Source organism: Somniosus microcephalus, chromosome 4 (genome assembly GCF_052327205.1).
Source record: "Somniosus microcephalus isolate GS21.2 chromosome 4, FLI_Smic_1.0, whole genome shotgun sequence".
NCBI lineage: Eukaryota > Metazoa > Chordata > Chondrichthyes > Squaliformes > Somniosidae > Somniosus > Somniosus microcephalus.
Genome location: NC_140990.1, coordinates 73721615 through 73738998, shown reverse-complemented (window position 1 = coordinate 73738998; position 17384 = coordinate 73721615). Strand labels below are relative to the sequence as shown.

The window sequence follows — 17384 nt, the reverse complement described above, 5'->3', positions numbered from 1 at the left end:
TCTAACATGGCGTCGGAGCAGCACAGGTCCCTGCATAGTAAGCCATGAAGGTACCGAATATCCCGTAGTGGATCTCCGTGGATAGTTGAAGAGCCTTTCATGGGGGATCACATTAGTAGCCGTTGAAAGCAATGATCTAATGGAATGCAGGGCATCAGGCAGTATCATTTCCCACTGTGTATTCTTAAGGTTCCGGGATGTCAAAGCCGACATAACTGCCTTCCAGATCACCCCATTGTATCGTTCGCACTGTCCATTACCCTGGGGATTATACGGGGTAGTTCTGCTAGTAGAAATTCCCCGACTCTGGAGGTATTCCTTCAACTGGGAAGACATAAAAGAACTTCCCTGATCCGAATGGATATACGCAGGCATCCCAAAGATGACAAAAAGTTGAGTCAGACATTTAATAACTGTAGCAGCTGATACATCTGCACAAGGAAAAGCAAAAGGGAACCTTGAAAACTCATCCACAACTGTAAATATATATCGATTCTGAGTCGTTGAAGAAAGAGGCCCCTTAAAATCAACGCTCAGGCGTTCAAAGGGAGAAGTAGCCTTTATAAGATGAGCTCGTTGAGGCTTAAAGAAATTCGGTTTACACCGGGCGCAGACAGAGCATGACGAAGTCATCCGCTTGACGTCTTCAACTGAAAAGGGCAAATTCTTAGTGCGTACGAAGTGTATCATCCTCGTAACACCAGGATGGCACAAAGCATGATGAAGATTAATAAGCGTATCTCCGTGAAGCACAGAACAATAAGCCCTCGACAGCGCATCAGCGGCAACATTATCCTTCCCCGGACGATAGACTATATCAAAATGGTAGCATGCCAACTCGATCCTCCACCTCATTATTTTATCATTCTTAATCTTTCCGAAATGTTTGACATCAAACATGAAGGACACAGATTTTTGGTCAGTTACTAACGTAAAATGTCGCCCAGATAAATAATGTCTCCATTTACGCAGTGCTTCTACTATTGCGTATGCCTCTTTCTCTATTGATGAATGTCTCTGCTCACTATTGCTCAGAGTACATGAGAAAAAGGCCACAGGTCTTCCATTTTGGTTCAGGGTAGCCCCAATTGCAAAATCGGAAGCGTCCGTCTCAATCACAAAAGGAACCTGCTCATCAATAGAATGCACAACTGCTCCAAGGATATCCTTTTTAAGATTATCAAAACACGTCCTGGCCTCCCATGATAGAGGATATGTCGTAACCCGAATAAGGGGCCGGATCTTCTGCGAGAAGTTTGCAATCCAATTAGAATAATAAGAAAACAGTCCAACAACTCGTTGCAAGGCCTTAGAATTAGTAGGGCAAGGTAAATCAATCAGTGGTCGCAGCCATTCTGGATCTGGTTTAATCTTGTTTCCCGAGATAATATACCCCAGTAAATTTACCTCGGTGGTCGAAAAGATACACTTACCTTTATTGAAAGTTAAGCCAACTTTTTCCGCAACTTGAAGGAATCTTTCTAGATTAAAATTGTGCTCCACCCTTGATTTGCTGCACACCGTGATGTCATCTAAATATGAGAAGGTGTCAGAGAGAGAGTTATCACTTATAAAAGCATCCATTGCCCGTTGAAAACAGGCGACACCGTTAGTAACACCGAATGGTACTCGGCAAAACTGGTACAGCTTTCCGCCAGCTTCAAAGGCCATATATGGTTTGTCCCTCTTAGCGATAGGAATCTGATGATAAGCACTCTTTAGGTCAATAGTGCTAAAAACCTTATATTGAGATACTTTATTGATAAGCTCATCAATCTTAGGCAGGGGGTACGCATCTAATTGAGTATACCTATTAATAGTTTGAGAGTAGTCTATCACCATTTGCTTCTTATGTCTCTCATTAGTGGTGACAATTACCTGTGCCCACCAGGGCGAAAAACTAGGTTCAATGATTCCTTCCGATAAAAGACGTTGAACTTCAGAATTAATAAATTCTTTATCCTGACTGCTATACCTTCTTGACTTGGTAGCAATTGGCTTACAGTCTGGCATCAAATTGGAAAAAAGTGATAATGGAGAAATGAATAAAGAAGTTAATCCACAAATAGACAAAGGTGGCTTGGTTCCTCCGAAAGAAAGACTGAGGGACTCATGTAATTGAAGCACATCATGACCAATCAAAATGTCCACACAGAGATTAGGCAGAACGGATAGGCGTATATCAGTATACGTGTTACCTAGGAGAATTAATTTCACAAGGCAACAACCAGCTACTTGTGAGGTGAGAGTCGTCTGAGCCATACACACCTGATAGAAAGTAGGCGAAATTTTCAAACGCTTCTCCCTCACAAACTGAAGACTTATAAAGCTCTCAGTACTGCCCGTATCTATAAGGGCCTTCACTTCTAACCCATTAACTTGGGCCATAACTATAGCTTTGTTTAGGCCATGGGAAAAGGCGGCAGAAACTGATGCAATAAACGCCCTATCTAAAGGCTGAATGGTCGCAGAGGAGGCAACCGATTTGCAAACACGTGCGTAATGACCTCTCTTGCTGCATTTACTACACACAGCCTCCCAGGCAGGGCATTTCAGACGGGGGTGCCAGGCGTTCCCGCAAAAATAACACTTCTGAATCCTAGGGGCAACAGCTGCCGAAGTAGAAACTGTTTCGGAATCTGATAAACCACTCCTATTAAATCCACGTAACTCCCTTTCACCCAGAACTGCCGAAACCACGGTCGCAGGCCGATCAAAAAGAGCATAAGAATCCGAACTTCTCTGAGCCAAATCCAATGTAGAGGCTTGCTCAAAAGCACTCTTAAGATCCAAGATCTTATTTTCTAATAACCGCTGATGAATTGATCTAGACAGTAATCCATTAATAAATGCATCCCGTACCGACTCTTCCCTATGTTCTTCTGCAGACACGGCCTTATAATTACAGTTAGCACCAAGGCGCCGGAGTGCTTGTAAATAAGCATCCAAGGATTCTCCCGCCTGCTGCCTACGGGCAGATAAAAGGTGACATGCAAATACCTCATTTTCTGGGTTTAACAAAAATTTTTCCAACGTAGCAATAGCCAATTCATAAGTTTCACAGTCCAAAATATACTTATACACATCCGGAGCAATGTAGTTGATTAGTATATCCAACTTATTTAGAGATTGCTGATCCAACACACCCAAAACGTTTTTAAATGTACGATACCAATGTTTCCATTGATCATCCATTCCTGCAGAATTAGGGTCAGCATTAAATTGTTCCAGTCGAAGATATCGTTCCATTATAGCAAAAGGTTAATAAATTGAAATAAAGAGTAGATTGCCTTTCAAAAGCTAGGCTTTATTAACCTTAAAAAACCAGCAAGTACATGTTGAGCACCCAGTCTCAACCAAACTGTAGAAAACTGAATTTAAGATGGCCACCACAGGTCACATGGAATCAACTAACCAATAAGTTTACAGCATATATCTCAAGGCAGGAAAACAGGCAACCAATTACAATGCTTCTTATAAAACAAGAATAATCACCACAGTCAGGGAGCATCTGTAAATGGAGGAGAAATGGTGACTGGTCAGGGAGCGTCTGTAAATGGAGGAGAAATGGTGATTGGTCAGGGAGCATCTGTAAATGGAGGAGAAATCGTGACTGGTCAGGGAGCATCTGTAAATGGAGGAGAAATGGAGACTGGTCAGGGAGCGTCTGTAAATGGAGTAAAAATGGAGACTGGTCAGGGAGCATCTGTAAATGGAGGAGAAATGGAGAGTGGTCAGGGAGCGTCTGTAAATGGAGGAGAAATGGTGACTGGTCAGGGAGCATCTGGGAGAAATCATTCAGCATTTTTTGGGGGTTTTGTGTGAACAAATATATCAGTGATTTTATTGAGACTCTTTCTGTGTCCCAGCTCCTCTAAATACTGGCCGGAAAGGGGCCGGACTCTCAGGAGGCTCCACACCGCTGGCTGCTCGTGTGTCAGTGATCTCTCATCAGATTAATGTGCTTCTGCTGTCTGTGTGTTTAATAAAGTGCCCGAAGCCCTCACTGTAACACTCTCACATATCCCACGTAATGTCCGTGCTGTGTGCTTCCTGTCCAATATCCCCCTGATCCCTGGCTCTCCTGTTGCACCAACTCGGTATAATGGGACAAGAAGTGCCAGTTCAAGAGATGCCCAAATCAGGGACGGAATGAAAGGTTCAGACATGTGGAATGTTAATCTTACACAATGTGTGAGATGCTGAGCACCTGCCCAACATTTCACCACCACACCTTCTATCAAATAGTTTCTTCAATTTCTCTTCTGAAGCCATTATTTTATGACAGAGTCCGGGCCCCACAGGGTGCTGGCTTCCAGTCCCTCATGAGTTTAGAACGGAACCCATCAGAATCAACACCTTAAGGGGGAGGAAGAAAAGTCGATTGAAAGGAAAAATGTTGGAGTTGGTGCGATGGGTTTGGATTTCAGCACAGGGAGGAGGGAGAGTGTGTGGGATGGGGATTTACAGCTTTGGAGAAAAAGAGAGGAAAGAATGTTCCATAGAAATTAGAATTGTCTGTTCTGAGTTTCTATCCTCTACTTACAGTGACGTCTATTGTAAACTCCTTTTACAGGGTATTAGAAGGGGTGGGTTTACAGACAGGAAACTCAAACCAAACATCACCTCAACATCAGTGTGACTGGAAAAGCACCGAGCCCCACAAACCCGAGTCAGAGTGTTCCTGTGCACTAACTGTGGAAAGAGTTTTAACCAGTTACACAGCCTGAAAAATCATCACACCGTTCACAGCAAGGAGAAACCGTACACGTGTTCTCTGTGTGGGCAAGGCTTCAACCGATCGTCCAACCTGGAGAGACACAAGGACACCCACACCACGGAGAAACCGTGGAAATGTGGGGACTGTGGGAAGGGATTCAATTACCTGTTTGAGCTGGAAACTCATCAACGCAGTCACACCGGGGAGAGGCCGTTTACCTGCTCCGTGTGTGGGAAGGGATTCATTTCCCCATCCCAGCTGGAAACTCATCGCTACAGTCACACTGGGGAGAGGCCATTCACCTGCTCCATGTGTGGGAAGGGATTCACTCAGTCATCCAACCTGCTGACTCACCAGTGAGTTCACACCGGGGAGAGGCCGTTCACCTGCCCCATGTGTGGGAAGGGATTCACTAATTCAGCCCACCTTCTGAGACACCAACGAGTTCACACTGACGAGAGACCTTTTAAATGCTCTGACTGTGCAAACTGCTTTAAAAGCTCTGAGGAACTGATTCAACACCAGCGAGTTCACACTGACGATAAACCATTCAGTTGCTCTCACTGTGGGAAGAGGTTCAGGTATTCATCCGATCTCATTGTACACCAGCGCACTCACATTGGGGAGAGACCGTTCACCTGCTCCGTGTGTGGGAAGGGATTCACTTGTTCATCCAGCCTGCTGAAACACCAACGAGTTCACACTGGGGAGAGGCCGTTCAACTGCTCTGTGTGTGGGAAGGGATTCACTCAGTCATCCGGCCTGCTGATTCACCAATGAGCTCACACTGGGGAGAGGCCGTTCACCTGCTCCATGTGTGGGAAGGGATTCACTCAGTCATCAAACCTGCTGAGGCACCAGCGAGTTCACAAGTAACTGTAGTGTTTAGATTCTGATGTTATTGCTGCTGTTAATTACAGCCAGGATGGAACCATGTTCATTCTGACAGTTGTAGTTTGTTTCTGCTGATGATAACCCTATAACTGGCTGGAGTTTAATATTCTGGATATATAGCTGATTGACTTGTTGGGGCTGCAGTGGCGCTTTAAGAATCATTGTGATCGTTCCCCTTAATTCAGGACATTCATAAGAAATTATTTGACAATAAAATTATGAATTTTGCTTTAACCTTAAATTGACCCTTGGTACAAAATCAACAATTTATTGTCTGAAAAGTTCCACTGATTAACATCTCCAATTAGAAAGTGCTGATTAATCCTTGCTGACAATTCTCACTGATTTGCACATTACACACAGCGGCACCTCCATTATCCACCAGAAAGAAGGGGAATGGGAATTGGTGGAGAATCGAGAGTCTCCAAAGGTTGCCCCTCCCGTCTGGTACAGCAATCCCCTCGGCATGGGAATGGAGACAAGTCCAATCCAAGTAATGGGCTGAGTTTAATCTTTCTGGGCCAGTGGGATTGGTTTATATCAGACAGGAGGAGATTGGTGTCAGTGACTGTGGGATTGGTTTATATCAGACAGGAGGAGATTGGTGTCAGTGACTGTGGGATTGGTTTATATCAGACAGGAGGAGATTGGTGTCAGTGACTGTGGGGTTGGTTTATATCAGACAGGAGGAGATTGGTGTCAGTGACTGTGGGATTGGTTTATATCATCAGATAGGATAAACTAGTCAAAGTTGGAGAAGATACGGTATTCCTATATTTAACGACTGTGGTAGGAATTTTTTTTAATGCATTCATAGGATGTGGGCATCGCTGGCAAGGCCAGCATTTATTGGCCATCCCTAGTTGCCCTTGAGAAGGTGGTGGTGAGCCGCCTCCTTGAACCACTGCAGTCCGTGTGGTGAAGGTCCTCCCACAGTGCTGTTAGGGAGGGAGTTCCAGGATTTTGACCCAGCGACGATGAAGGATCGGCGATATATTTCCATGTCGGGATGGTGTGTGACTTGAAGAGGAGCTTGGAGGTGGTGGTGTTCCCCTGCGCCTGCTGCCCTCATCCCTCTAGGTGGTGGAGGTGGCGGGTTTGGGAGGTGCTGCCGAAGAAGCCTTGGCGAGTTGCTGCAGCACCTCTTGTCGATCAGAGGGTCTCAACCGGGGTCTGTGAGAAGGTTTCAAGGGGTGGGCCCAGAAACTCTCTCCCTCTTTCATTCTTTCTCTCACAAGCAGCCCTCACACCGGGCGCCGGCTCAGTTCCCATTGAGCAGCCGCGGGGGGAAGCGATGTGGGGCGCGGTGGGGCCAAGGCTGCGGAAGCCACCCCTCGCTCGCTGACAATTGGGTTGATCCAGATTCCCATCATCTCCATCCAGCCTGTTGCCCCCATCTACCCCCTTCCCCCCCTACAAATCCAGGCTGGGGTTTATTGGAGGGTGGGGCCATTCCCAATTCCAGGAGCCCAGCCCATTGAACATCTTCTCCCACTGGAACAGGAGCAGTGCGCAGGCGCAGTTTGCGGGACCCACAGCTCCAGCCGCTGCTCGCCCTCACACCAGGCGGCGCCACTGAGCAGGACAGCCCGCAGCCCCGGGGATTGGTCCCGTCAACCGTCAATCAAAGGCCAGCAGCCAATCCACTTGGCCCAAGTCCCGCCTCCAACCGCCGTCCATTGTTGGGGCGATATTCAAAGTGCCGCGAGTGGGAGCTCAAACTGTCACTCAAAGGCCAGCCCCGCCCACTGCACCCTGCTCACTCTCCGATTGGTGGCTGCCGGGGTGGGCGGGGCGATAAAGGGCCAATCAGTGCACTCCACTCCTCCACCTGGGAGCTGGGCTGTGCTCAGGTGAGCAGATCATGTGGGCTGGAAGGAAGGCGGCCACAAGGCAGCTTGTGAGGTCACTGGGCCTCTTGTATTGGAGAATCAAGGGGGAGGGAGTTTAAAACATACTATTACCGCACTTAATCGTCAAATAACTATTTATTTCAGAAAATAAAGTACAGTGATTTCAAAAGGAAAGACTTGCATTTATAGAGAGGCTTCTGTAATCTCAGGATGTCCCAAAGCGCTTTACAGACAATGAATACTTGTGTTGTGTTACAGGGGGTCCGGGGAATTGTTATAACACAGGAGGGGCCACAGAGAACCCCTGATCTACACTGTCCCATCAAACACTCCCAGGGCAGGTACAGCACGGGTTAGATACAGAGTAAAGCTCCCTCTACACTGTCCCATCAAACACTCCCAGGGCAGGTACAGCACGGGTTAGATACAGAGTAAAGCTCCCTCTACACTGTCCCATCAAACACTCCCAGGGCAGGTACAGCACGGGTTAGATACAGAGTAAAGCTCCCTCTACACTGTCCCATCAAACACTCCCAGGCAGGTACAGCACGGGTTAGATACAGAGTAAAGCTCCCTCTGCACTGTCCCATCAAACACTCCCAGGACAGGTACAGCCCGGGTTAGATACAGAGTAAAGCTCCCTCTACACTGTCCCATCAAACACTCCCAGGGCAGGTACAGCACGGGTTAGACACAGAGTAAAGCTCCCTCTACACTGTCCCATCAAACACTCCCAGGGCAGGTACAGCACGGGTTAGACACAGAGTAAAGCTCCCTCTACACTGTCCCATCAAACACTCCCAGGGCAGGTACAACACGGGTTAGACACAGAGTAAAGCCCCCTCTACACTGTCCCATCAAACACTCCCAGGCAGGTACAGCACGGGTTAGACACAGAGTAAAGCTCCCTCTGCACTGTCCCATCAAACACTCCCTGGGCAGGTACAGCACAGGTTAGATACAGAGTAAAGCTCCCTCTACACTGTCCCATCAAACACTCCCTGGGCAGGTACAGCACGGGTTAGATACAGAGTAAAGCTCCCTCTACACTGTCCCATCAAACACTCCCAGGGCAGGTACAGCACGGGTTAGACACAGAGTAAAGCTCCCTCTACACTGTCCCATCAAACACTCCCAGGACAGCTACAGGGACGTGTTACCGATACCTCCCCTGGATACCAAGGCTGGGGGAGGCACCCTGGATGATATGGAGAGCTGGGACTTGTCCATGAGAGTAACTGACCGTTTGAGAACTGAAATAATCTACAGTAATGATCGGGTGTTAGTTGTGGCTCAATGGGAGCTCTCTCTCATCTCTGAGTCAGGAGGTTGTGGGATCAAGTTCACTTCCAGAGACTTGAGAACACAATCTAGGCCGACACTCCAATGCAGTACTGAGGGAGCGCTGCACTGAAAGAGGTGCCGAATTTCAGATGAGACATTCAAGCGAGGCCCCATCTGCCCTCTCATGTGGACATAAAAGATCCCATGATGTTATTTCGAAGAGCAGGGCAGTTCTCCCTGGAGTCCTGGCCAACATTTCTCCCTGAACCAACATCACTAAAACAGATTATCTGGTCATTATCACATTGCTGTCTGTGGGATCTTGCTGTGCACTAATTGACTGCTGCATTTCCTACGTTACAACAGTGACTGCTCTTCAAAAGTACTTCATTGGCTGTAAAGCGCTTTGGGATGTCCTGAAGTTGTGAAAGGTGCTGTATGAATACAAGTCTTTCTTTAACAAAGGAGAAAAGGCCCCAAAATGGAACAGTCGGTAACAGGACATCAATTAGCCTCCTCTTATCTTAGAGACGCCAAGGACTCGATACAAAGTGTGTTTGAAACAAAGCAGATTTATTTGACTTATTTCCAGAATATTAAACTCCAGCCCAATTAGAGGGGTTATTAACATCAGCAGAACAAACCCCAACTGTCAGAATGAACGTGGTTCAGTCCTGGATGTGATTAACAGAAGAATCCAACCACTGCAATCACTTGTAAACTCGCTGGTGTCTCAGCAGGTGGGATCAATGAGTGAATCCCTTCCCACACACGGAGCAGGTGAACGGCCTCTCCCCAGTGTGAACTCGCTGGTATCTCAGCAGGTGGGAGCTGTACAGAGCCCTGGTTAGAACCCATCTGGAGTATTGCGTTAAGATCTGGGCACCGCACCTCAGGAAAGATATATTGGCCTTGGAGAGGGGTCGCGGCGCAGATTCACCAGAATGATATCGGTGCTAAAAGGGTTAAATTTCTTCAAAAATCTCAAGCAGGTTTGCACAATGCGACCCAGCCCACGTAACATCAGGAGGCGGGTCATTGTCTCCGAGGCAGCAGGGGAGTCACAACCACAAACAGAGGCGGACAAATGGAATCTGCCGTTTGCTGCATCAATGTGTCTGGCTCTGTTCCATGGAGGAGCCGCCAGATTTCCAGTTTCACCCACCTCCCCCCCCGCCCGCCGATCTGCAAGCTCCCTGACAGCCCTGGTTTAGCAGTTGGACAGATGAGGCCCGGCCATCAAAATGGCTGGGTCCTCTCGCCATGGACATTTGACAGGCAGCACCATCGCACCGCTCGCCCGATGTCCACCCAGAATGAAAATCAGCCCCAAGAAATCTAAGCTCAGCAATCTCAGCAAAGTCAAACACATCCAAGATCCCCGATCAGCTGCAAGAGAAGGATCGACACTCCATTCTTGCCCATGTGCCAGTTGCAATTGAGCCTTTCTTTGACAATGAGCCTGACTGAATGATCTGATCTGTGGTGTTTAATGGACTTGGGAAACCAATCATATTTGGAAATATGAAACTGAACCCTGTATTTATTGAAAATATCAAATCTACCTTAATCAGCTGACTGGTGCATCTCAATGGCAAGAGCATTGCGATAATAAAGGATTGCAAATCAGAGCTGAATCTGATATTTCCAATTTCCAGGTGAATATTCTCTCCCGGGTGTGAACTCGCTGGTGTTTCAGCAGGCTGGAGTTCTGAGTGAATCCTTTCCCACACACTGAGCAGGTGAACTGGTTCTCTCCGGTGTGAACTCGCTGGTGTGTCAGTAGGTGGGATGAATTTGTGAATCCCTTCCCACACACGGAACAGGTGAATGGCCTCTCCCCAGTGTGAACTCTCTGGTGTGTCAGAAGGGTGGTTGAATTCATGAAACCTTTTCCACACTCAGAGCAGGTGAATGGCCCCTCCCCAGAATGAATTCGCTGGTGTGTCAGCAGATCCCTTTTGCTTTTAAACCTCTTCTCACAGTCAGAACATTTAAAAGGTCTCATGGTTGTGTGAACAAGTTGGTGTCTCAGTAGCTGGGATTACTGAGTGAATCTCTTCCCACACACGGAGCAGGTGAACGGCCTCTCCCCAGTGTGAACTCACTGGTGTGTCAGCAGGTCACTTGACTGAGTGAATCCATTCCCACACACAGAGCAGGTGAACGGCCTCTCCCTGGTGTGACTGCGTCGATGAATTTCCAGCTCAGACGGGTAATCAAATCCTTTCCTACAGTCCCCACATTTCCATGGTTTCTCCCCGGTGTGACTGCGCTTGTGTTTCGTCAGGCCAGAGGATCGACTGAATTCTCATCCACACACAGAACACGTGTACAGTTTCTCCCCGCTGTGAATGGTGCTTTTTGCTTCCATGTTATGTTTGATGATATTCAGGTCCCGATGAATAGAGTGACTCTGTCAGATCTTGATGTGATGTTTGAGTTAAATTTCCCATCTACAAATCCTGCCCTTCGAATACCCTGTAAAATGAATATAAAACAGGAAAAAGGGAGCGTCAGAGAGAACCCACAAAAACACAAAGACAGGTTGTGAAATTGAGCTCAATGAATCTGGGAATTTGTGGGGCCGGTGCCAGAAAAAAAGTAACGATGAAAGCTGCTGGGTTGTCATTAAAATCCCAACTGATTCACTAATGTCCCTCAGGGATATTGGGATCGGGCGGGAAAGTCAAGTTGAGGTCGAAGATCAGCCATGATCTCATTGAATGGCAGAGCAGGCTCGAGGGGCCGTATGGCCGACTCCTGCTCCTAATTCTTGTGTTCTTATGGAAGGGAACCTGCCACCCTACCTGTCCCGTGAATTTTACTGCCTAGAAGGAAAAGGGCAACAAGTGCATGGGCACACCATCATCTACAAGTCACACGCCATCCTGACTTGGACATAGATCATCATTCCTTCATTGTCACTGGGTCACAATCCTGGAACTCCCTCCCTAACAGCACTGTGGGAGCACCTTCACCACACGGACTGCAGTGGTTCAAGAAGGCGGCTCACCACCACCTTCTCAAGGGCAACTAGGGATGGGTAATAAATGCTGGCCTTACCAGCGATGCCCACATCGCAAGAATGAGTTTAAAAATCTGCATATGTAAAATAGATTAAAAGCCTTTACAGAAATACTTGTTCCTGAAGCAATATTCTCCAGGGCAGGTGTTGGGCGGTGTTGTGTATGTACCTTTAAGAGAAGAACTGATTCTATACTGCAGTACCGGCAGTGACCACCCCTGTATATAAAGCCATAGCAGGCTTCTGTACTTCAGTCTTAAGTTTCCCTCTATTCAGTAAATACCTGTTATTATTGTTCTCCTGCAGTCCGTGTATTATTGATACTCGGACACTACACTGGCGACGAACAGGTTCGAACTCACCTGCAGCACTGCATCACCTCACGGGGATCTTTCCCTGAGAAGAAGCTTCTTGGAGGTCGAAGTCAGAGCAACGGGCGTCGAGCGCGGGCAACCGCCCAAGGATCCATCAGAGTTCGGAGAGTTGCAGGAGAGGCTGTGGAGAGCTGGGCTTGGCTCCCCAGTCAAGGTGTTCCAGCAAATCGTGCTGGTAGCAGGTAGTGCGCTGACCCTTCCGGACTGCGGCGGGCTCGAGCTCGATCGAACGGCTCTGCAAAGGGGCCGTGCAGCGTCGTTGGGAGGAAAAGAAAGAGAGAGAGGGTGGAGCGCACAGGGCGTGGTCGGTGCTCAAGAACCGGGCAGCGTAGTGAAAATAAAACAAGGGGAAGGAAAAGTGAGACGCGCCGAAGCCGTGGGTCGCTGCCATTACCCTGCAGAATGCTAGGAGCAGCGTGGCAGCAAGGGGAAGAAGGAAAAGCGCGGGAGGCGCAATTTTATTCCATTGGGAAAGAAGGAAAAGCGCGGGAGGTGCCATTTTAATCCATTGGTGAAGAAGAAAAAAGCGTGGGAGGCACCATTTTAAATCACCCAAGATGCCGAAAAGTGGCAGTATCACTGCTTTCGACAACGAGGTAGAAGACTGGACCATGTATGTGGAAAGAATTGAAGTGTACTGCAAGGCAAATGAGGTGGCCAATGGAAAGAAGGCATCGGTATTATTAAATTTGATGGGCGCGAGAACGTGCGGCCTATTGCGGAATTTAATTACCCCAGCTAAACCAATGGAGAAAAGTTTTGAAGAGATTGTTAATATCTTACAGGAACACCTAAACCCTACACCGCTGCTGCTGATAGCAGAAAGATTCAAGTTCCATAAAAGAAACCAGCACAAAGATGAGAGCAATGCTGACTATCTTACAGAACTACGCAAGTTATCGAAGCACTGCCAGTTCAGAGCAGGACTGGCAGACACCTTACGGGATAAGTTTGTCTGCGGGCTCCAGAGTGAAGGAACCCAGAAACGACTACTTTCGGAAAAGGACCTGATGCTAGAACAGGCTTTCAGCGTGGCAGTATCCTACGAAGCAGCAGCACGGGGAGCTGCGGAAATACAACAGAAACCACAGGAATACAGCGCTAACGAAATGGCGTATGGAGCAGAAAAGTGCTATCGCTGCGGCAGAACAACCCATGATCAGAAGGACTGCTGGTTTAAGGACAAAGTATGCAGGCAATGTGGGAAAATGGGACACATAGCAAGAGTCTGCAGGTCAGGAAAGAAAACCAACACTACAAGAACTACTAAGGAAAAGTACAAGAAAGTAAAGAAATTGACAGACAGTAGTTTGGAAGATCGGGAGAGTGATAAGGACTCCGGGAGCAGGAGACTAAGTTGTCTAAAGTTACACAACGTGATCGCAAAGGAGGAGCACCGAACCATTTGGGTCACCCTCATGATAGCAGGGTCCCCAGTAAAGATGGAATTGGACACAGGATCAGCCCTAACTGTCGTGAATCAACGAGACTATGAGCGGCTATTCTCACACATACCCTTGAAGGACACGTCCATTGTATTGAAGACATACACGGGGCAAAAAGTCTACCCCAGAGGAAAAATAAGGGTGCCAGTTGAATACAACGGCAAGGAAACACAGAAACTGTATCTATATATACTACAAGATGGAGGACCACCATTATTGGGTCGTGAATGGGTCCGAAAAATACAATTGGATTGGCATTCCATTCAGGTACTAACTGTGACTGACAAAAAGGATGATGACGTCACATCTGGACGACTGTCAAAAATTCTAACTGACGCGAAAGATCTGTTCCAACAAGGACTTGGGACTCTAAAAGGAGTAACGGCAACAATAAAAATCAAAGGTAACGCAAACTCAAAATTTTTTAAGGCCAGACCGGTACCTTACGCGATCCGCCCAGCCGTTGAAGCAGAGCTGGAGAGCCTGGAGCGTTCGGGTGTGCTGTCCAAGGTGGACTGGAGCGAGTGGGCCACACCCATCGTTCCTGTAATGAAGAAATCATTGAGCAGCGCGCCTGGGGAGCCGAAGAAGGTTCGCATCTGTGGGGACTTCAAGGTAACTGTGAACCCAGTCCTGCACACAGTACAATATCCACTTCCACGGATAGAAGATATTTTCGCCTCACTATCTGGAGGGAAACGCTTTACAAAGATTGACCTGGCCCAAGCGTATTTACAAATGGAGGTGGAAGAAGCATCTAGGAAATACCTCACGATAAACACTCACAAAGGCCTTTACCAGTACAATCGACTGGTATTCGGGGTAGCATCAGCCCCGGCTATTTGGCAGAGGGCGATGGAACAAGTCCTGCAAGGGATCCCGGGGACCCAGTGTTATTTGGACGACATCCTGGTTACGCGCGAAAATGACAGTGAACACCTTGCCAACCTGGAGCAGGTGCTCACGAGATTACAGGAATATGGGCTACGAGCCAACCGCCCCAAATGCGAGTTCTTCAGGAGACAAATCTCGTATTGTGGCCACATGATTGATGAGGAAGGGTTGCATAAGTCGCCGGACAAGATTGAGGCTGTAGTCAAGGCTCCAGCACCGGAAAATGTGTCGCAACTGAGGTCGTTCCTCGGGTTGGTGAACTACTACCATAAGTTCTTGCCGAATTTATCTACAATTCTGCACCCACTGAACGCCCTGCTGCAAACTGGAGTAACATGGAAATGGAGTGATGAGTGTAAGCGTGCCTTTCAGAAATGTAAATGCCTAATCACGTCAAAAGAAGTATTGGCCCACTACAATCCAACACTACCGATTCGGTTAGCATGTGATGTGTCTCCCTACGGCATCGGAGCGGTGCTGTCACACAAATTCCTTGATGGTTCAGAGAGGCCAATAGCCTTTGCGTCGCGCTCGTTAACCTCAGCCGAGCGTAACTACGCCCAGATTGACAGGGAGGCCCTCAGCCTGGTGTGGGGGGTGAAGAAGTTCAATCACTATCTGCACGGGCAGAAATTCACCCTACTGACTGATCATCAGCCCCTGGTCTCCATTTTTAACCCAAAGAAGGGCGTTCCAGTGATGACGGCGCAACAGCTGCAAAGATAGTCACTTTTTCTAGGGGCACATCAGTGCGACATAGAGTATAAGGGTACAAAACAGCATGGAAACGCTGATGGGCTGTCGCGCCTACCGTTGCCTATGGTAGAGGAAGCACCTGCAGTGGACCCTGTTGAGATATTCCATGCGACCATAGTCGAATGTCTACCTGTTACAAACTCAAGTATAGAGAAGGAAACCCGAAATGACCCGACACTCTCTCGGGTCTATGATTTGATGGTGAAGGGATGGCCAGCACATGGCGACTCACTGTTGCCAGCATTCTCGCCAAGGAGAGAACAGCTGTCAGTGTGCCGGGGGACCTTGATGTGTGGATCCCGAGTGGTAATTCCACCCAAGTTGAGAGATAGAGTGCTCAATGAGCTTCATGAGGGTCATCTGGGAGGGGTAAAAATGAAGAGCCTAGCCAGGGCGTTTGTGTGGTGGCCGGGAATCGATAAAGAAATCGAGGATATGACCAAGAGATGCACAGGATGCCAGAAGGTCCAAAACGCTCCACCACAGGCCCCGCTACATCCATGGGAGCGGCCCTCATCTCCATGGCAACGGGTGCACATTGATTTTGCTGGTCCATTTATGGACTCAATGTTCCTAATCGCTGTGGACGCCCATTCGAAATGGCCAGAGGTCATCAAAATATCCTCCACTACCACGGAGAAAACTATTGAAGTCCTACGGACCATCTTCGCCAGGAATGGCTTGCCAGAACAGATTTGCTCCGACAATGGGCCACAGTTTGTGTCCGAGGATTTCCGGAGGTTTCTGAGGAATAATGGGGTGAAACATTACACATCTGCCCCATATCATCCAGCCACAAATGGATTGGCTGAGAGGTTTGTTCAGACCTTTAAAAAGGCAATAAAGGCGATGTATAACGACGACATACCACTACAACACAAGGTGGATAATTTCTTGTTTCCTTACCGGAATGCGACACATGCAGTCACCAACCAAGCTCCAGCCATAATGTTCTTCAACCGAAGGCTAAGATGTCGCCTGGATTTGCTCAAACCAAACATAAGACGAGATGTTGAGGATAAGCAATTCCAGCACATAAATGAGACGCCAACCAGGAGCTTCAAGTTAGGGCAACCAGTCTTGGCCCGCGACTACCGAACAGAAAAATGGCAGCCAGGAACGATATGCACACAGCAGGGACTACTAATGTACACAGTGGACATTGGAGAGAGCATCATGAGACGCCATGCTGACCAGATTCTAGAGTCACTGGAAAAAGCCAAACCCATACCATGAGCAGGTGCACCTGGTAATCAACCCAAAGTACAGATTACGTCTACCTCAGAAGCAGTGGTATTGGAAGCTGACGAACCAACCAATGACAATGAGCCAGAATCAACTCCGCCGCAAGAACAGGATACTCGAGAAAGGCGCTATCCAGTCAGGATCAGGAAGCCTCCTCAAAGACTGAACTTAGAAATGATTATTTCAGTTGATGTATATAGTACAGAGAAAATTGTAATTGTAATTAGTTATTATTTAGTTGTTAAATGAATGTTATGTACTGTTTATCTAAAAGGGGAGGAATTGTTGTGTATGTACCTTTAAGAGAAGAACTGATTCTATACTGCAGTACCGGCAGTGACCACCCCTGTATGTAAAGCCACAGCAGGCTTCTGTACTTCAGTCTTAAGTTACCCTCTGTTCCAGCATTTCTGGCTGTGCAGCTGCCCCAGTCAGCAGGAGGAGAAGGAGCAGCCAAACCAGGAGAGTGGAAAGTGGTGGTCTCCTGACCAGGAAGAGGAGGATATCGATAGACCACCACCACCTCCACCTCCACCATCATCACAGCAACTGAGGTGCCTGGAGAGAGAGGACAGAGGAGGAGAAGGAGAAGGGAGGCCAGCAACAACACCAACCAGGGGAGAGGCCTTTCCATTACTGCCTCCCCAAATTGGCCTCCACTTCAGGAGAGGGAGAGAGGGGAGAGAAACAACCAACAACCAACAACTGTTTGGAAGGAGGGAAGAACAACATCATCTTTCAGGTGGGTGTTATTTGGGGCACTCTCCCAAAGACTTTGTATTTTAGGTGGGGGGAGAAAAGAAGAAACAAGGCCGGATCATCAAGGGGTGTCTGTGTGTGTGTGTGGCTCTTGTAAAACACTAGGCCACACACACCACTAATAAGCACCCC

The 17384-nt window shown here is 47.9% G+C and overlaps 2 pseudogenes; one reads left to right on the top strand and one right to left on the bottom strand.

The window, feature by feature from the left end:
• LOC147119231 (uncharacterized) overlaps positions 1–17384 on the top strand; it is a 108533-nt pseudogene that overhangs the window by 58478 nt on the left and 32671 nt on the right.
• Positions 1–17384, bottom strand: part of LOC147119232 (uncharacterized) — a 125322-nt pseudogene that overhangs the window by 99442 nt on the left and 8496 nt on the right.